Genomic DNA, 21206 nt, shown 5'->3' with positions numbered 1-21206 from the left:
AGTTTGTCCAGAAAGTAAAACTCAGAAATCTGAAAAGAACCCTTTGATGGGAACCTGAGAATCCGCATCCTTTAGGTCAAAGGTCATTATAAACTGATCCTCTCACCAAAAAAGAATGGAGCGATCTTTTTTGGAACCACGAAAAACATGGAAAATAAACTAACCCCTGTTCCCAAACTGGAACTGGACAATCACTCCCAGGGAGAAAGATCCTGAACACGTTTCAAGAACACCTCTCTTCTTATCTGACTACAGATAAGCTTGAGAGGTGAAACCTGCTCCCGGGAGGACTCTGGAATACTCTATATCCAGCCCTTTAGGGATCTACGACCTTTTTAAAGGTCTAGGAGGAATTCTGCCTGACAGGGCTGTGGGGGGATCCAAACCCATGGCTCTGTGCTTTACTGTTCTGTTTGCTGATGTGTTGAACCACATTCTGTTCTATCTGTATCCAGGCAGGACAAAAACACAGATATACCGCCCCCCATAGGATCTGATCCTGACTCGGGGGTAAACCCTACATGCTGAATGAGAATTAGCTGTGGGTGTATTTAATTACTTCCCCTGATCCAACACTGACTGGGTATCTAAGAGGACTTGAACTACTCCTGCTTGGATGCCAAAGGGGAAGCACTTCTTGAAGTTATGAAGTAACAAAAATAAGCAACAGAAATAAAAAAAATTGCCTAACAGCCTTACTGTGGAAACAGACCAGGCGTCGCACCAAAGCATACCGCACTTGTCCATAAAGGTCTCCATCCTTAAAGGAGCATCTATTTTAATCAGAATAATAGAGGTCCCTACTACTTTAAGTACCATGCGCCATAATAATTAAGGGAGACCATTTATTACAGACAGGAGATGGGGAAAAAGGATTCCTTGAACTCTCCCATACCTGAGAAAATTCTCCTAACATAGTCGAGAACAGGAAAAATGCTTACAAGAGAATCCTAGTATATATAAAAATTACTAGATTCTTGAGGATTGACGACAACAGGAGAGTCGGTCTACCAAGAAGCCAACCCTCCTAAATAATACCAAAGGAGTGTTGACAACGACAGGGTTGATGTTGTCCAGTAGCCAAAACCTCCTTTAACAGAACAAAAGGTATTCAAGCATATATCTGAAGGCGATCACTTCAGTGTCAGATAAAGTAATTATACTGTCCAAAAACTGAGATTTAATCCTCAGAAAATACCAGCGGTCCTCCTCACCCAACTTAGGAGAGAAAACAACCTGGGTAGCAGAAAGTGGAACAGAAACCTTACTATCCGATTTCTAAATGTCCTCTTGCATGTTCCCTGTACGAAAGGAAAAACAGACAAAACCACCAGTATCGCAGATAATACCTAAGCTGCAAAATCTTTAAGCAAACACACTCCACCAGGAGATTGAGAGGAACCGCAGGGCACTGCATGTGACATCATAAAGACTAGGGACACCAAAGGAGAAAACTGTGGCATAGCCTTAACAGTATCATCCTGAGAGACATGGGACTGGAGTGTATCATTGTGAAAATAAATTAGGAATAATGAATACTGTCACTTTAAACATAAAAAGACAACCCAAACTTTACATAAGGGGAAAAAAAAAACCTTGTTCTTATACTGAATAAATTATTAGATATACCCAAAACCTTCTAACCGTAGAAGGTGTAATAGGCATGAGCATGCAATATAAGGGGGGACAGAATTGCTTAGACAAAAAACAAACAAAAAAACAATGAGCCCCTAAGAGCAGAACCCAGTGAAAATTATGTTATATAATAAATACTTCATTATAAGGCAAGAAGAAAACAATCAAATCTGCTTAATAATGCAGAATTTATAAGCTATCCAATGCTGGAGTATACTCATAAGCAAAACGTAATTTAGATTCTAAATGATCTGATAGGGAGTATGTCTGACACCTATTACAGAACAGACATAATCTCTCCTTGTTCCAGCTATAGCCCACTCTAGCATCAAATCTCTGAAAACTGACAAGGCTAAGAAGAAAAATATTACTCCGATCTAACCAGAGTAAGGGGGGCGTGTCCCATGACCGGCTTAAAGAAAGACAAAAATGGCGATTCTTTTCCGCAGAACAAGGAAGAAGGCGGGAAAACGCAGGTATGGCTCAGAATGAAACACGCAGTCAGTTACATACTAACATCGCGTCTCAATTCTATCTGCCGAGTTGGTAAAACAGTGGGCAAATATCGGAACAGCGAAATCGAGCGGTAGCGATTCAAGCATCTAATCTGCATATTTATGCTGAGCATTAGCTGACAGGAGAAACTGAAAGTACCTCTCTCCAGGTCTAAAAGGCGCTGCTCCGTGAAGTACATTGACAACATACTTAGCCCCCAAATGATTGCTTGCAGGATAGAGGAAAAACTTAACTCCTCAATGCCATCCAAATAAAATAGAATTATCACTGTCTCAAATAGGTAATACAAGAATCAAGGTAACATACCCTGAAAGCTGCACCTGTCTCCTGTCACATAGTGCCTGCATCCTGCCTGAGTAACCCATTAAAGGATATTTTGTCCCAATATAGTTGCAGATACTACCTTTAAGTGCAAGTCCCCAAGACATAGAAGACCAACTCACTTACTTGCATCTAGCCAGCCGGCAGGATGACGGCACACCCATCATGAGAGGATGCCACTCCTCACATAGACCTGTGTAGAAAAGAAAGGCTAGAGTAAGCCTACTCTTGCTTTCTATACTAGGGCAGCACAATGTTAAGAAAACAAGAAGAATGACTGGGGTTTGTCGGAAAGGACGTGATACTTAACAGCTCTGCTGTGGTGCTCTTTGCCTGCTCCTGCTGGCCAGGAGTGATATTCCCAACAGTAATTGATGATGAGCCGTGGACTCAGCGTGTCATTAGAAAGAAATTACAAGCAAGGTAAGTATGAGGTATAGAGCAAGAATGGAAACAATAAAGAAATAACCTGACATATACCCCAAACAATGTAGAGGGACTTTCTGTGACATAGATAAGAGCACACAATCACAATCTGTCACAGTCTATTACTGAAATGGACCACTGGCAAAATCTCATGTACATCACAAGAAACTCTCAGAGAAATACGTCATTTTGCTTGTTTACGAACTCCTGTCAGGTGGGTTTTAATGGGGAAAGTCCAGTTACCTTAAAGGGACAGTAAATACCTTGAGATTTTTATATCTAATGTTTAGTTATGTATAATTAAACCACTTTGCAATATGTTTTCATTATTTATTTTGCCCACTTTTTATGTACCGCTGACTTGTTAAAGGAGGTGGCTTTTTTGCTACAGGAATACCCTCCTGACTGAGGTCTGACCTACATGCTGACTTGTACGAGGAGGTGGCTTTCTTATTGCTACAGGAATACCTTTCTGACTGGGGTCAGACCTTCATGCTGACTTGTAGGATGAAGTATCTTCCTTACTTCTACATAATTACTCTCCTGGCTGATTTCTGACCTTCCTGATAAATTGTAGTAGGAGGTGGCCTTCTTATTGCTACAGGAATACCCTTCTAAGGTCTGAGCTTCGTGCTGACTTGTAGGAAGAGGTGGCCTTTTTTATTGCTACAGCAATACCCTCCTGACTGGTGTCAGATCTTAAAGGGACACTGAACCCAAAAAATTTCTTTCGTGATTCAGATAGAGCATGTAATTTTAAGCAACTTTCTAATTTACTCCTATTATTCATTTTTCTTTGTTCTCTTGCTATTTTTATTTAAAAAAAGAAGGCATCTAATCTTTTTTTTGGGGTTCAGAACTCTGGACAGCATTTTTTTTTTATTGGTGGATGAATTTATCCACCAATCAGCAAGGACAACCCAGGTTGTTCACCAAAAATGGGCCGGCATCTAAACTTACATTCTTGAATTTCAAATTAAGATACCAAGAGAATGAAGAAAATTTGATAATAGGAGTAAATTAGGAAGTTGCTTAAAATGTCATGATCTATCTGAATCACAAAAGAAAAAATTTGGGTTCAGTGTCCCTTTAATGCTGAATTGAAGGAGGAGGTGGCCTTTTTATTATTATAGACATATTCTCTTGACTTAATTTTACATTTATTTTTTACTTTACTGCCCCCTTTTGAACATCTCTCATTACATGTCAAGGTCTGTACTTCAAAAAGATGCACTGATTGGTGCAGGTACTCGGATAAGATTAAGCCCGGGCCTTCTGGGTCCCTTTTCTACTGGATGTGCGACTGGATTCCAGCCTTGTCAAACAATATATGTCACATAACTTTACTTGTATTCCTGTCTCCATAGTCACAGCTTCTGACACTGTGCTGGAGCCTTGCCACAAATCTTAACTGTTTCTCATAAATTGTATTAGCTGCTACGGAGTTACAAGTATTTGCACAAGAACCTCATTTAAACGGACACTAAAACCTATTTTTTTTTTCTTTCATGACTCAGATAGAGCATGCAATTTTAAGCAACTTTCTAATTTACTCCTATTATAAATTTTTCTTCGTTCTCTTGCTATTTTAAAACCAGGAATGTAAAGCTTAGGAGCTGGCCCATTTTAGGTTCAGCACCCTGGATAGCACTTACTTATTGCTGGGTACGTTTAGCTACCAATCAGCAAGCGCTACCCAGGTGTTGAACCAAAAGTAGGCCGCTCCTAAGCTTTGCATTCCTGCTTCCCAAGCTTCAGTCTTGCCTTACTTCAGCCTCTGCTTCTGCTACCGGAGTACCAAACTGTTACCCTAACACTTACCTGAGTACCAGCCTGCTTAACTCAGCTACTACTCTGTAGCTTGTGATTTTCTAAAGTTCTTCCCTAGTTCTGTTTAGTTATTAATAACTTTTATTTTGTGCTGCTCTCTGCTTGTTAATGTCACTGTCTAATAGGAAGGAGGACAGGAAAAAGCACATAAATCAGACTCCATTCAATACCTACAGAACCACTGGCGCTGGGTTCCTACAAACCAAAATATTTATTCATTAATCTTTAAAACTGACAGTGATACATTGTATAACAGTTTTTAAAGATTTTCTTTTTTAGGTTAAAATATTTTTTATTTTTCATATAAAACAAAATATATCAAACAACAACATATTTTACATTCTGCTAGATTACGAGTCTTGCGTTAGCCTTAAAAAGCAGCGTTGAGAGGTCCCAACGCTGCTTTTTAACGCCTGCTTGTATTACGAGTCTTGCAGGAAATGAAGAAATCAAAGCAAACGTATAACCATATGTTCCCTGAGATCCTCTAGGAGGCGCTATATAACATGCACAACAAAGTATTTATATGCAAAAAAATTGATACTAAGTAAAATAAATGAACATCAGTTTAAAATGAGAAAAAAATGCAAGTGAACAATGTAAGATAAGAGAACAATCTGTCTCAAATACCAAAATGAGTGGAATATTACCACCAAACCATGGATACAGGTGAAAGTCCAGGTATTCAGCGTGGAGAAAAGTCCCCCAAAGAAAATAAATGTGGACGTGATGTAAAGGTGTTCAGTAGGCAGCTCTCTAACTTCATTCAGGAGAAGGCAATCTGTTAGAAAAACACAAATAGATAGAGGCGCCAATGGTGCAGATCAATGATGAATCTTGATGGCTCAAAGCAAGAGGTAAACACAGGGTACTCACTTGTGGAAAAGGCAATCAATCATGCCCATAGAGACAGGCTGGATTTCTACAGTAGTCCAGCTAGCTGATTAATGTCCAGAACACAGCTCCAGGGTGCAGGAGATCATCAGGCCAACAATTTACTCTAGTCAAATAGGTGTATAGGCAGGATACCAGGATCAGGGATTTGTGCCCTAAAGGTAGCGTAGCTCCAAGATATACTAAACACTCAGAGTTGGTTAAAAACAGAATTTATGCTTACCTGATAAATTACTTTCTCCAACGGTGTGTCCGGTCCACGGCGTCATCCTTACTTGTGGGAATATCTCTTCCCCAACAGGAAATGGCAAAGAGTCCCAGCAAAAGCTGTCCATATAGTCCCTCCTAGGCTCCGCCCACCCCAGTCATTCGACCGACGGACAGGAGGAAAAAAACAGGAGAAACTATAAGGTGCCGTGGTGACTGTAGTTAGAGAAAATAATTCATCAAACCTGATTAAAAAACCAGGGCGGGCCGTGGACCGGACACACCGTTGGAGAAAGTAATTTATCAGGTAAGCATAAATTCTGTTTTCTCCAACATTGGTGTGTCCGGTCCACGGCGTCATCCTTACTTGTGGGAACCAATACCAAAGCTTTAGGACACGGATGAAGGGAGGGAGCAAATCAGGTTACCTAAACAGAAGGCACCACGGCTTGCAAAACCTTTCTCCCAAAAATAGCCTCCGAAGAAGCAAAAGTATCAAATTTGTAAAATTTGGCAAAAGTGTGCAGTGAAGACCAAGTCGCTGCCTTACATATCTGATCAACAGAAGCCTCATTCTTGAAGGCCCATGTGGAAGCCACAGCCCTAGTAGAGTGAGCTGTGATTCTTTCAGGAGGCTGCCGTCTGGCAGTCTCGTAAGCCAATCGGATGATGCTTTTAAGCCAAAAGGAAAGAGAGGTAGAAGTCGCTTTTTGACCTCTCCTTTTACCAGAATAGACAACAAACAGAGAAGATGTTTGTCTGAACTCTTTTGTAGCTTCTAAATAGAATTTTAGAGCACGGACTACGTCTAAATTGTGTAACAAACGTTCCTTCTTTGAAACTGGATTCGGACACAAAGAAGGTACAACTATCTCCTGGTTAATATTTTTGTTGGAAACAACCTTTGGAAGAAAACCAGGCTTAGTACGCAAAACAACCTTATCTGAATGGAACACCAGATAGGGCGGAGAACACTGCAGAGCAGATAACTCAGAAACTCTTCTAGCAGAAGAAATAGCAACCAAAAACAACACTTTCCAAGATAACAACTTAATATCTATGGAATGTAAAGGTTCAAACGGAACCCCTTGGAGAACTGAAAGAACTAGATTTAAACTCCAGGGAGGAGTCAAAGGTCTGTAAACAGGCTTGATCCTAACCAGAGCCTGAACAAATGTTTGAACATCTGGCACAGCTGCCAGTCGTTTGTGTAACAAGACAGATAAAGCAGAAATCTGTCCCTTTAGAGAACTCGCTGATAATCCCTTTTCCAAACCCTCTTGTAGGAAGGAAAGGATCCTAGGAATTTTAATCTTACTCCATGAGAATCCCTTGGATTCACACCAACAGATATATCTTTTCCATATTTTATGGTAAATCTTTCTAGTTACAGGTTTTCTGGCTTGTACCAGAGTATCTATCACAGAATCCGAAAACCCACGTTTAGATAAAATCAAGCGTTCAATTTCCAAGCCGTCAGCTGGAGAGAGACTAGATTTGGATGTTCGAATGGACCCTGTACCAGAAGATCCTGTCTCAAAGGTAGCTTCCATGGCGGAACCAATGACATATTCACCAGGTCTGCATACCAAGTCCTGCGTGGCCACGCAGGAGCTATCAAGATCACAGAGGCCCTCTCCTGCTTGATCCTGGCTACCAGCCTGGGAATGAGAGGAAACGGTGGAAACACATAGGCTAGGTTGAAGGTCCAAGGCGCTACTAGTGCATCCACTAGAGCCGCCTTGGGATCCCTGGATCTGGACCCGTAGCAAGGAACCTTGAAGTTCTGACGAGACGCCATCAGATCCATGTCTGGAATGCCCCATAATTGAGTTAATTGGGCAAAAATCTCCGGGTGAAGTTCCCACTCCCCTGGATGGAATGTCTGACGACTCAGATAATCCGCCTCCCAGTTTTCCACTCCTGGGATGTGGATCGCAGATAGGTGGCAGGAGTGATCCTCCGCCCATTCTATTATTTTGGTCACTTCTCTCATCGCCAGGGAACTCCTTGTTCCCCCCTGATGATTGATATAAGCAACAGTCGTCATGTTGTCTGATTGGAATCTTATAAATCTGGCCTTTGCAAGTTGAGGCCAAGTCCTGAGAGCATTGAATATCGCTCTCAGTTCCAGAATGTTTATCGGGAGAAGAGACTCTTCCCGAGACCATAGTCCCTGAGCTTTCAGGGATTCCCAGACCGCGCCCCAGCCTGCTAGACTGGCGTCGGTCGTGACGATGACCCACTCTGGTCTTGCGGAAGCTCATTCCCTGGGACAGGTGGTCCAGGGTTAGCCACCAACGGAGTGAGTCTCTGGTCTTCTGATCTACTTGAATCACTGGAGACAAGTCTGTATAGTCCCCATTCCACTGTTTCAGCATGCACAGTTGTAATGGTCTTAGATGAATTTGCGCAAAAGGAACTATGTCCATTGCTGCAACCATCAACCCTACCACTTCCATGCACTGAGCTACGGAAGGACGTGGAATAGAATGAAGAACTTGACAAGCGTTTAGAAGTTTTGACTTTCTGACTTCTGTCAGGAAAATCCTCATTTCTAAAGAATCTATTATTGTTCCCAAGAAAGGAACTCTTGTCGACGGAGACAGGGAACTTTTTTCTATGTTCACCTTCCATCCGTGAGATCTGAGAAAGGCCAGAACGATGTCTGTGTGAGCCTTTGCCTTTGAGAGAGACGACGCTTGTATCAGAATGTCGTCCAAGTAAGGTACTACTGCAATGCCCCTTGGTCTTAGGACCGCTAGAAGGGACCCGAGTACCTTTGTGAAAATCCTTGGAGCAGTGGCTAACCCAAATGGGAGCACCACAAACTGGTAATGTTTGTCCAGAAAGGCGAACCTTAGGAACTGATGATGATCCTTGTGGATAGGAATATGTAGATACGCATCCTTTAGATCCACGGTAGTCATAAATTGACCTTCCTGGATTGTAGGTAGAATCGTTCGAATGGTTTCCATTTTGAACGATGGAACCCTGAGGAATTTGTTTAGGATCTTTAAATCCAGAATTGGTCTGAAAGTTCCCTCTTTTTTGGGAACCACAAACAGATTTGAGTAAAATCCCATTCCCTGTTCCGCCGTTGGAACTGGGTGTATCACTCCCATTTTTAACAGGTCTTCTACACAATGTAAGAATGCCTGTCTCTTTATTTGGTTTGAGGATAAGTGAGACATGTGGAACCTTCCCCTTGGGGGTAGTTCCTTGAATTCCAGAAGATAACCCTGAGAGACTATTTCTAGTGCCCAGGGATCCTGAACATCTCTTGCCCAAGCCTGAGCAAAGAGAGAGAGTCTGCCCCCTACTAGATCCGGTCCCGGAACGGGGGCTACTCCTTCATGCCGTTTTGTTAGCAGCAGCAGGCTTCTTGGCCTGCTTACTCTTGTTCCAGCCTTGCATCGGTTTCCAAGCTGGTTTGGTTTGTGAAGCATTACCCTCTTGTTTAGAGGATGCGGAATTAGAGGCCGGTCCATTCCTGAAATTGCGAAAGGAACGAAAATTAGACTTATTCTTGGCTTTGAAAGGCCTATCTTGCGGGAGGGCGTGGCCCTTTCCCCCAGTGATGTCTGAGATAATCTCTTTCAATTCTAGCCCAAAGAGAGTTTTACCCTTGAAGGGGATATTAAGCAATTTTGTCTTGGAAGATACATCCGCTGACCAAGACTTTAGCCAAAGCGCTCTGCGCGCCACAATTGCAAACCCTGAATTTTTCGCCGCTAATCTAGCTAATTGCAAAGCGGCATCTAAAATAAAAGAATTAGCCAACTTGAGTGCGTGAACTCTGTCCATAACCTCCTCATACGGAGTCTCTCTACTGAGCGACTTTTCTAGTTCCTCGAACCAGAACCACGCTGCTGTAGTGACAGGAACAATGCACGAAATGGGTTGCAGGAGGTAACCTTGCTGTACAAAAATCTTTTTAAGCAAACCCTCCAATTTTTTATCCATAGGATCTTTGAAAGCACAATTATCCTCGATAGGGATAGTAGTACGCTTGTTTAGAGTAGAAACTGCCCCCTCGACCTTAGGGACTGTCTGCCATAAGTCCTTTCTGGGGTCGACCATAGGAAATAATTTCTTAAATATAGGAGGGGGGACAAAAGGTATGCCGGGCTTCTCCCACTCCTTATTCACTATGTCCGCCACCCGCTTGGGTATAGGAAAAGCGTCGGGGTGCACCGGAACCTCTAGGAACTTGTCCATCTTGCATAATTTTTCTGGAATGACCAGGTTGTCACAATCATCCAGAGTAGATAACACCTCCTTAAGCAGTGCGCGGAGATGCTCTAATTTAAATTTAAATGTCACAACATCAGGTTCAGCCTGTTGAGAAATTTTTCCTGAATCTGAAATTTCCCCATCTGACAAAACCTCCCTCATGGCCCCTTCAGATTGGTGTGAGGGTATGACAGAGCAATTATCATCAGCGCCCTCCTGCTCTTCAGTGTTTAAAACAGAGCAATCGCGCTTTCTCTGATATGCAGGCATTTTGGATAAAATATTTGCTATGGAGTTATCCATTACTGCCGTCAATTGTTGCATAGTAATAAGCATTGGCGCGCTAGAAGTACTAGGGGCCTCCTGCGTGGGCAAAACTGGCATAGACACAGAAGGAGATGATGTAGAACTATGTCTACTCCCTTCATCTGATGAATCATCTTGGGCAACTTTACTATCTGTGGCAGTACTGTCCTTACTTTGTTTGGACGCTATGGCACAATTATCACACAATTTTGAAGGGGGAGACACATTGATCTTCAAACATATAGAACATAGCTTATCTGAAGGTGCAGACATGTTAAACAGGCTTAAACTTGTCAAGAAAATACAAAAAAACGTTTTAAAACAAAACCGTTACTGTCTCTTTAAATTTTAAACAGTGCACACTTTATTACTGAATATGTGAAAAAGTATGAAGGAATTGTTCAAAATTTACCAAATTTTCACCACAGTGTCTTAAAGCATTAAAAGTATTGCACACCAATTTTCAGAGCATTAACCCTTAAAATAAAGAAACCGGAGCCTGTTACAGTTTTAACCCCTCTACAGTCCCAGCTACAGCCTTTGCTGCGACTTTACCAAGCCCAGGGGGGAATACGATACCAAATGAAGCCTTCTAGGAACTTTTCCAACCACTTTCAGGTCCACACACATGCATCTGCATGTCTTGCTTTCAAAAGTAACTGCGCAGTAATGGCGCGAAAATGAGGCTCAGCCTACAACTGGGAAGGCCCTTCCTGACTGGAAAGGTGTCTAACTCAGTGCCTGACGTTAAAAAACGTTCCCCAAGCTTATAAGTGTGAATTTCAAACATAAACATGTATAAAATGCTCAAATAAATCAATCGATTTTGCCCATAAAAGTGTCTACCAGTTTTATAGCCCATATTAAGCCCTTTATTCTGTTTGAGACTAAGAAAATGGCTTACCAGTCCCCATGAGGGGAAAATGACAGCCTTCCAGCATTACACAGTCTTGTTAGAAATATGTCTAGTCATACCTTAAGCAGAAAAGTCTGCTAACTGTTTCCCCCAACTGAAGTTACTTCATCTCAACAGTCCTATGTGGAAACAGCAAACGATTTTAGTTACTGCTGCTAAAATCATACTCCTCTCACAAACAGAACTCTTCATCTTTTTCTGTTTCAGAGTAAATAGTACATACCAGCACTATTTTAAAATAACAAACTCTTGATAGTAGAATAAAAAACTACAACTAAACACCACATACTCTTAACCATCTCCGTGGAGATGTTGCCTGTGCAACGGCAAAGAGAATGACTGGGGTGGGCGGAGCCTAGGAGGGACTATATGGACAGCTTTTGCTGGGACTCTTTGCCATTTCCTGTTGGGGAAGAGATATTTCCACAAGTAAGGATGACGCTGTGGACCGGACACACCAATGTTGGAGAAAATAAAAATAGGTTTATTTAAAATTTGTAAAATCACAACTCATATTTGTGCCAGTAAAAACTTGGACAAGTAGAGAAACAATGCAACGCGTTTCTCAGTAAAACTGTTTCATCAGGCATGTCTCACATATGTTTTTCTATCCTTATATAGGGCTACGCTACCAACAGATCTCATATTCCCACCTCCCTCAATACAATGCTAACAACCAATAGAAACCCTTTGTTTCCACACACCCACCTTGCTGCTTTATTGTTTTTAAAATTAATATATAACTTAAAATATATATATATATATATATATATATATATATATATATATATATATATATATATATATATAGCAATTTGAAAAAGATGGTTATTGACCTTGCATTGTCCTCAGGTACAGGTGTACCGCTCACTTTTCTTCCGCGACTCGAGCTTACCGCAAATCCCCTTACGTAAATTGCGTATCCTATCTTTTTAATGGGATTTGCCTAACGCCGGTATTACGAGTCTTGGAAGAAGTGAGCAGTAGACCCTCTCCTGTCAAGACTCCTACCGCATTTAAAAGTCAGTAGTTAAGTGTTTTATGGGCTAACGCTGTAACATAAAACTCTTAACTAAAGTGATAAAAAGTACACTAACACCCATAAACTACCTATTAACCCCTAAACCGAGCCACCCCCACATCGCAAACACAAATAAAGTTTTTAACCTCTAATCTGCCGACCGGACATCGCCACCACTTTAATAAATATATTAACCCCTAAACCGCCGCACTCCCGCCTCGCAAACACTAGTTAAATTTTATTAACCCCTAATCTGCCATCCCTAACATCGCCGACACCTACCTACATTTATTAACCCCTAATCTGCCGCCCCCAACGTCGCCGCTACTATATTAAATTTATTAACCCCTAAACCTAAGTCTAAACCTAAGTCTAACACCCCCCTAACTTAAATATAATTTAAATAAAACGAAATTAAATTACTACAATTCATTGAATTATTCCTATTTAAAACTAAATACTTACCTGTAAAATAAACCATAAGATAGCTACAATATAACTAATAGTAACATTGTAGCTAGCTTAGGGTTTATATTTATTTTACAGGCAACTTTGTATTTATTTTAACAAGGTACAATAGTTATTAAATAGTTATTAACTATTTAATAACTTCCTAGTTAAAATAAATACAAATATACCTGTAAAATAAATCCTAACCTAAATTACAATTACACCTAACACTACACTATCACTATCAGACAATAGGATTTTTTCTACCTTAATTCCGATTGGCTGATAGAATCCTATCAGCCAATCGGAATTCAAGGGACGCCATCTTGGATGACATCACTTAAAGGACCAGTCATTCAGTCGTCGGCCGTCGGATGAAGAGGATGCTCCGCGTCGGATGTATTGAAGATGGACCCGCTCCGCTCCAGAAGGATGAAGATAGAAGATGCCGCCTGGATGAAGACTTCTTCCGGTCTGGAGGTCCTCTTCTGGCCGGATAGGATGAAGACTTCGGAGCCTCTGGAGGACCACTTGTGCCCGGCTAGGTGAAGACGTCTCAAGGTAGGGTGATCTTCAAGGGGGTAGTGTTAGGTTTTATTAAGGGGGGATTGGGTGGGTTTTAGAGTAGGGTTGGGTGTGTGGGTGGTGGGTTTTAATGTTGGGGGGGTATTGTATTTTTTTTTACAGGTAAAAGAGCTGATTACTTTGGGGCAATGCCCCGCAAAAAGCCCTTTTAAGGGCTATTTGTAATTTAGTATAGGGTAGGGAATTTTATTATTTTGGGAGGCTTTTTTATTTTATTAGGGGGATTAGATTAGGTGTACTTAGTTTAAAATTCTTGTAATTATTTTTTTATTTTCTGTAATTTAGTGTTTGTTTGTTTTTGTACTTTAGCTAATTTAATTTAATAAATCCTAACCTAAATTACAATTACACCTAACACTACACTATCACTATCAGACAATAGGATTTTTTCTACCTTAATTCCGATTGGCTGATAGAATCCTATCAGCCAATCGGAATTCAAGGGACGCCATCTTGGATGACATCACTTAAAGGACCAGTCATTCAGTCGTCGGCCGTCGGATGAAGAGGATGCTCCGCGTCGGATGTATTGAAGATGGACCCGCTCCGCTCCAGAAGGATGAAGATAGAAGATGCCGCCTGGATGAAGACTTCTTCCGGTCTGGAGGTCCTCTTCTGGCCGGATAGGATGAAGACTTCGGAGCCTCTGGAGGACCACTTGTGCCCGGCTAGGTGAAGACGTCTCAAGGTAGGGTGATCTTCAAGGGGGTAATGTTAGGTTTTATTAAGGGGGGATTGGGTGGGTTTTAGAGTAGGGTTGGGTGTGTGGGTGGTGGGTTTTAATGTTGGGGGGGTATTGTATTTTTTTTTACAGGTAAAAGAGCTGATTACTTTGGGGCAATGCCCCGCAAAAAGCCCTTTTAAGGGCTATTTGTAATTTAGTATAGGGTAGGGAATTTTATTATTTTGGGAGGCTTTTTTATTTTATTAGGGGGATTAGATTAGGTGTAATTAGTTTAAAATTCTTGTAATTATTTTATTATTTTCTGTAATTTAGTGTTTGTTTTTGTACTTTAGCTAATTTAATTTAAATTGTATTTAATTGTAGTTAGTTTAGGTAATTAATTTAATGATAGTGTAGTGTTAGGTGTAATTGTAATTTAGGTTAGGTTTTATTTAACAGGTATATTTGTCTTTATTTTAACTAAGAAGTTATTAAATAGTTAATAACTATTTAGTAACTATTGTACCTAGTTAAAATAAACTTGCCTGTAAAATAAAAATAATCCCTAAGCTAGCTACAATGTAACTATTAGTTATATTGTAGCTATCTTAGGGTTTATTTTATCGGTAAGTATTTAGTTTTAAATAAGATTCATTTATTTAATTGTAGTTGTTTTCTTTACATTTATTTAAATTATATTTAAGTTAGGGGGTGTTAGGGTTAGGGTTAGACTTAGGTTTAGGGGTTAATAAATTTAATATATTAGCGGTGACGATGGGGCGGCAGATTAGGGTTTAATAATTGTAGGTAGGTTGCGGCGACGTTGGGGGGGGCAGATTAGGGGTTAATAAATATAATGTAGTGTTCGGCGATGTTGGGGGCATCAGATTAGGGGTTCATAAGTATAATGTAGGTGGCGGCGGTGTCCGGAGCGGCAGATTAGGGGTTAATAATATAATGTAGGTGGCGACGATGTCGGGGGCGGCAGATTAGGGGTTAATAAGTGTAAGATTAGGGGTGTTTAGACTCGGGGTTCGTGATAGGTGTAGACATAAAAAGTATTTTCCCATAGGAATCAATGGGGCTGCATTAGGAGCTGAACGTTGCTTTTTTGCAGGTGTTAGGTTTTTTTTCAGCCCGATCTGCCCCATTGATTCCTATGGGGAAATCGTGCATGAGTATGTTTTGCCAGCTCACTGCTACCGTAAGCAACGCTGGTATTGAGGTGAGATGTAGAGCTAAATTTTGCTCTACGCTCACCTTTTTGCGGCTAACGCCGGGTTTAAAAAAGCCTGTGATACCAGTGTTGTCTTAAGTGAGCGTTGAAAAAAAATGCTAGTTAGCAACGCACCCCTGTTACCGCAAAACTCGTAATCTCGGTGCCTGTGTATATTGTCCTAGATTCATTAGGTTTGGTTAGGAGTTTCAGCATCCCAGGAAAGGTTGTAGGGTACTAATAAACTAAAGTAACTGACAAACACCTTGAGACACCCCAGAGCAAGATAACCCTTAGGAAAAAGTTCCTTGCTGGATACAACATAGACCTTAAGGTAAGGTATAGTCTCTACTATTGTCCCATAGAACCTTTGAATTCGAGGCTTGAGAAGTTGTTATAAAGATCTTCAAAAGTACAGGTAATTACCTAATAAAAAACAAACTGTTAATATAACAAACAATAAACGCAATAACACGGTTACAACCTGGATATGATTTAGTCAGTCTGTCATTACTATGGGAATGGGTAACTGAGTGGTGAACTGGGTAGTATTTAGAGTAGTGTAATAATTTAATATCCAACTTCTAGGGTGTGATTTGGCCTTGTGGGGGTTCGCCTTCTTTTTAGGGACTTCTCTTTTAGATTGTATCCAACTCCCTTTCTTTCATGATCCAGTAGAACCAAACTTTGTGGAAATTAGTATTAGTGCCTTGGGCCCAGGAAGCTTGTTCTAACATCGTTTATGTGACTTTGATTTTAGCTAGAACCTCGTCCCATATGGGGGCCCCTACCTTCTAATGTCTGGTTTTGTGATTCCTGTAGCTGTGCATAAGATTCTTATAAATGTATCTATTGCCAGATTGTAGGGTTTAATATACTCATTTAGCAAAGCTTAATAGATCGTGAGGGAGATGCGCTCAGAAAGTAGGGTACTGCTTCATTTTCTGCAATGAGAAATTTTAGTGAAAAATTTTCTGCAGTGCCTCTAAGGAGCTGGTGTTGCTGTGTTTGGTGCCCTTACTCAGTGTGCATGAGGACAGGTTCATGTACAGCCTCGCTGATGTCTGTTGTACATTCCCACAGTGTCAGTCTGCCTGGGAACCTGCTCTACTGTACTGCTGGGGTCTATATGCTTATTTTGTAGGGGCTGCTGCTCCATGCTTATACTGCTGATGTATAATATATGCTTCCTAAAGGATGGCACTTAGAAATTAGTATATATATATATATATACATACACACATACACTGTATATTAATTATTTATTTATTACAACCTCAGAGTTGATTCCATTAAAGATATCTTAAAAAAACAAAAAAACAAACAACACTGGAAGAACAAATATAATACACACCCATTTAAAAAAAATAAATAATTCTCACACACACACATATACACAACATACACATACACAAACCCTACACACACACCATATATACACACACATCATAACATAAATATATACACACAACATACACACACACACACCATATACACATATGACACCTGCAGGTAGAAATTAAAAGTGCAGGCAAAAAATATATTTTAACTGCTACTGCCGTTCTTTCTGCAGAGATCATTCAGTTTCTGCGATAAGAAGGCAGATCGCACAGTGTTCTGCCTTGGGGCTCAAGCAGATTTTATCTTGCAGTGTATTGATTATTTATTAAACAATAACTATTTTAGTTTTAATGGGGAATATTTTCTCCAAACTAAAGGGACTGCTGTGGGTTTGCGCTCAGCTATGCTAATTTGTTCATGGGAAGATTTGAGCATTTAGTTGCACTATAAGTGTGGTTGTATACACCTCACATTGTAACTGTGTCACTTTAATGGAGGTGTGTCTGATTAATTTTCTTTTAACCAATAAGAAATTTATTGTGGTCTTAAGTAGGTACTGTGAATTAGAAACATCAGGCTATGATTACGGCCATTTCTGTTCACAGCACCTCCATTTGCTATGTGATGGACTCTTCTTTTTTTAACATTGTTTCTCAATAAAGACTTCTTTTTTACTCCGGATGGATTGCATTCTCCTTTTTTTTTTCCTGTTTCTAAACCAGCCAGAGATCAGGTCCGGCTTCTCTGAATAGCCGGCAAGTACCTATTGGCTAAAGTGTCTACATGCGACTCCCCGTGTCACCGGATGACGGGATTGGCTGAGTGCCAATCGTGGTGCTGGAAGTGTAAACTGTTGGAAGAGGGACAGGTGGGCTCCAGATAGCTCCACGGAGGTTCCTGCTTGAGAGGTGACGGATTACTCCGGTCCGTCCACAAGGTTCACTCAGCACGAGGGGAGATCCAGAGTTGCATTGGTGAGCATGCTGATTGTTGACACGCTGCTTATATAGCTATCTATATATATATATATATATATATATATATACACACATAAATCGCTAGCCATTTTGGGGGTTCTAGCTTCCCTGTGTTGTGTAGGATATCGATTAGTATATACTGAGACTTCCAAACAATGGTGAGTTTGGTGCAACAATATTCTTCTTTGTTACCTGCTACTGCCAGGGACTGTGTTATCCATGACATAGACAAAATATTTTCCGAGGATAAGGCTAATATTTATCTCACAGAATTGTTTGAGAATATGGAAAAACTGCTTAGCAAAGAGTTAAAATTGCAGTGGGACATATGGACTATGGAACGTTATATTGGATCACAGATGATTCCAAGGGGTCTTAGGATCTATACATTTCCAACATTTGACGTTACAGACAAGGATTTTATAACATCTTGGAACTCTATATTGTCAGATTGTTCACTATGTTTGATGCAACTGTTAATGCAGTATATAATTTCTATGCTTAACTCTGTTAGAGCTGAAATAGATGAACTACAGAGTGAAATGAACAACCATAGTGATGAACTTGATTTTGCCACATTTGATTATATACTACAAAGCTCTGAGGCTGAAGTTAAACAATCAGTCATTGAAATTAAACACTAAATTGCTAAAGGATAAATCAGATTATAACAATAATACAGTCTTCCTATGGAATAGAAATCAAAGACAGACAGACTATATAATAATAGAAACTTATCTATTATAGATTACAATATTAAAGGGACAGTATACACTCATTTTCATATAACTGCATGTAATAGACACTACTATAAAGAATAAGATGCTCAGATACTGATATAAAAATCCAGTATAAAACTGTTTAAAAACGTACTTAGAAGCTGTCAGTTTAGCTCTGTTGAAAAGGTAGTTAGAAAGCCCACTGCAAGTGGGAAATAAGACACTCCCCCCTCCCCCTTCTTTTGCATATGAAAAGACCCTTTACACAAACAGGAGCAAGCTGGAGAAGGTAGCTGACGGTATTCAATTAAGACTTTGGGGCTTGGTTAGGAGTCTGAAAATCAGAGCAATGTTATTTAAAAATAAGCAAAACTATACATTTAAAAAAAACAAAAAACTTTATGGGCTTTATAAATAGATCATCTACAAAACATTTATGCAAAGAAAAAATGAGTGTACAATGGCCCTTTAATTATGACTATCTCTGCAGTAACCTCCAACGTGTTATATATATGTATTAGGTTACATATATAATAAAGACTATTTGTATTAGCAAAGAGTGGGAAATATTAGTAACAAACTAATGAGTCTCTCCTTAAATGACTTGTCGGGGTAAGTATATATTTATATATGTATGTGATAGTTCACTTTAAGGAGCAGTGCATAAGCATAATCATAAAGTATTACTAGGAAGACATAACTCACGGTGAGTATGTAAAAAAAAGTATGATTCTATGCACTGATTATATAAGTACGTAGTATGAAATATATTACAAAAGATAATATTAAAAAAATACCTTTTATTGGTTCTTATTAAAAGACATCAATTCTATAATGTAGTTCTGCTGCCCAAAATTATTAAAAACACATCTTGTATGTATTAACTTATATTAATTGTTGTATATTGATTATAATACAGATATCCTAGGGATCAGATAAAAATCCAATTACTTTTTTGTTTGTAAGTAACTTATTGTACTTTATTAATCCTTATAGCCTGGCTTGTTTATAAAGTACAAATGATGAAACTGTCTGCTATGTGTGCAAGGTTGATTCCACTATATTTATCTTCTATTTGGATTTTGGTCACTATAATACTGAGTTATAAAGTTGGTTTTAAATATGAGATCAATGAATTTACTTGGCTAGATGTAAATTGTATATCTTGAGGTTTGCAACAAAAGTATTAATTCTGCTGTGCTTAGAAAAAGTTTGTCAATATGCTTGATACATGTGAGGAAACAACAGGTTCTTGATAGTGTGCTGTGACAAGACTATACACAGAAATACAAAGCTTATTGTGCTTCTATTGGCTCCGGTTTCTTAATAAAATTATAAAACTTGTCATAGCACTCACATAATTTATTAAGAAATTAAGCTTTATCTTGGTGGTGTTTATGCAGCAAACAATGGATGTATATTACTGCTTATAATAAAATCCAAGGTGATACCGCTGGATTACATATCCAGCCTATGGCTAAGGTCAGACAAACACTGAATGGATAAATTATACAAAGCGCCGTAACTTTAAATTGTATCCGCTATTGTACATATCTCTAGAACGTTACTTATATTTGCTATGACAAAGGTCAGACAAACACTGAATGGATGAATTATACAAAGCGCCGTAACTTTAAATTGTATCCGCTATTGTACGTATCTCTAGAACGTTACTTATATTTGCTTAGAGTTATGAGCTCAGGTTCGATTATCTATATACAGCGAGCAGGAGTTTTATACTGCTGCTTGTAATTATGTTAGCAGTGATTCTGCAATGTTCTGTATGTTGCTAAAAACCCAGGTGGAACAATCATTGAGTACTTAAGTGCAAATGTTAAATTAAGAGCCGTGACTGAATATCAATAGTCTAGTTTGTATTTTGCACGCTTAAGTTATTTTACTTATCAAGATTAAATAGACTGATTCACAGCTTATCCAATGGATAGTTACCACAGCATATACTAATTGGTATAAAGATATCGCTGTTTGAAATATACAGCCAGTAACTGAAAAAAGATATCACTCAACGCTATACTATAAGTTGGGATATCCTGTTGTAAATTACAACATTATATATTATATTATTGTACAACAGAGAGCAACATTAAAACAAAAAACCCTGACGCAGCGTTTCACTGACGCTTCCTCAGAGGGGGTACGCGGGCCGGCAAAAGAATGCTCTTATATTGGCTATTGAGTACGTGCCTCAAGAGCCGGATTGGTTCAGAAGTTCATATTTGATTGGGTACCAGAGTGTCAATCACCGGGCATGTTATGCTTGTTTTATCTGGTCATAGCATAGATTTTTAGATGATATAATGATAAGTTATACATGTTATTTATCTAGATGAAGATACTCTTATCCTAGTAAGTTAGGATCGTATTGGTAAAGTTTGATACTTTTTGTTGGTAACCGGAAAAAAGTTTTAACCACTTGTACCTCAAAGAGAATATTGTTTAGTGGTTATAAACTTGGGCATTAAGTACGTTTATTGATATTAAACATATGTATTCTAAGCTGTGGAAATTGACTATCATAAGGCCTGATGAAGTATTTATTTATTAACCCTATCCTGTAAATATATTATTATGTGTGTTATGTTTTGAAGTACAGTGAATGTAATGATGGGATGAAAAAATTATATAAAAAGTTATATAAAAATTAAATTAAATTATACTGTGTTATACAAAGATTAAAAGTCAAAATATTTAGTGTTATCAATGCAACTATTTGCATTGAGAAAAAATTAGTGTGTATAAAGAAATACCTATATCGATTTCTAGATGTGAAAAGAAAAAAGTTGTAAACAAAAATATATATTGATAATTTAAAGCTAAACTAAGTCTTATTCCTATTCAAGATGATACATTTATACATAATAAAGATGAATGAACAAAGGGGAGGGAATTTTACTGGTGAGGACAAATGTGTCAAATTAACTCATT

Source organism: Bombina bombina, chromosome 7, assembly GCF_027579735.1.
Source record: "Bombina bombina isolate aBomBom1 chromosome 7, aBomBom1.pri, whole genome shotgun sequence".
NCBI classification, from domain to species: domain Eukaryota; kingdom Metazoa; phylum Chordata; class Amphibia; order Anura; family Bombinatoridae; genus Bombina; species Bombina bombina.
The sequence above is the reverse complement of the archived record's forward strand: the minus strand, read 5'-3'. Positions refer to the sequence as shown.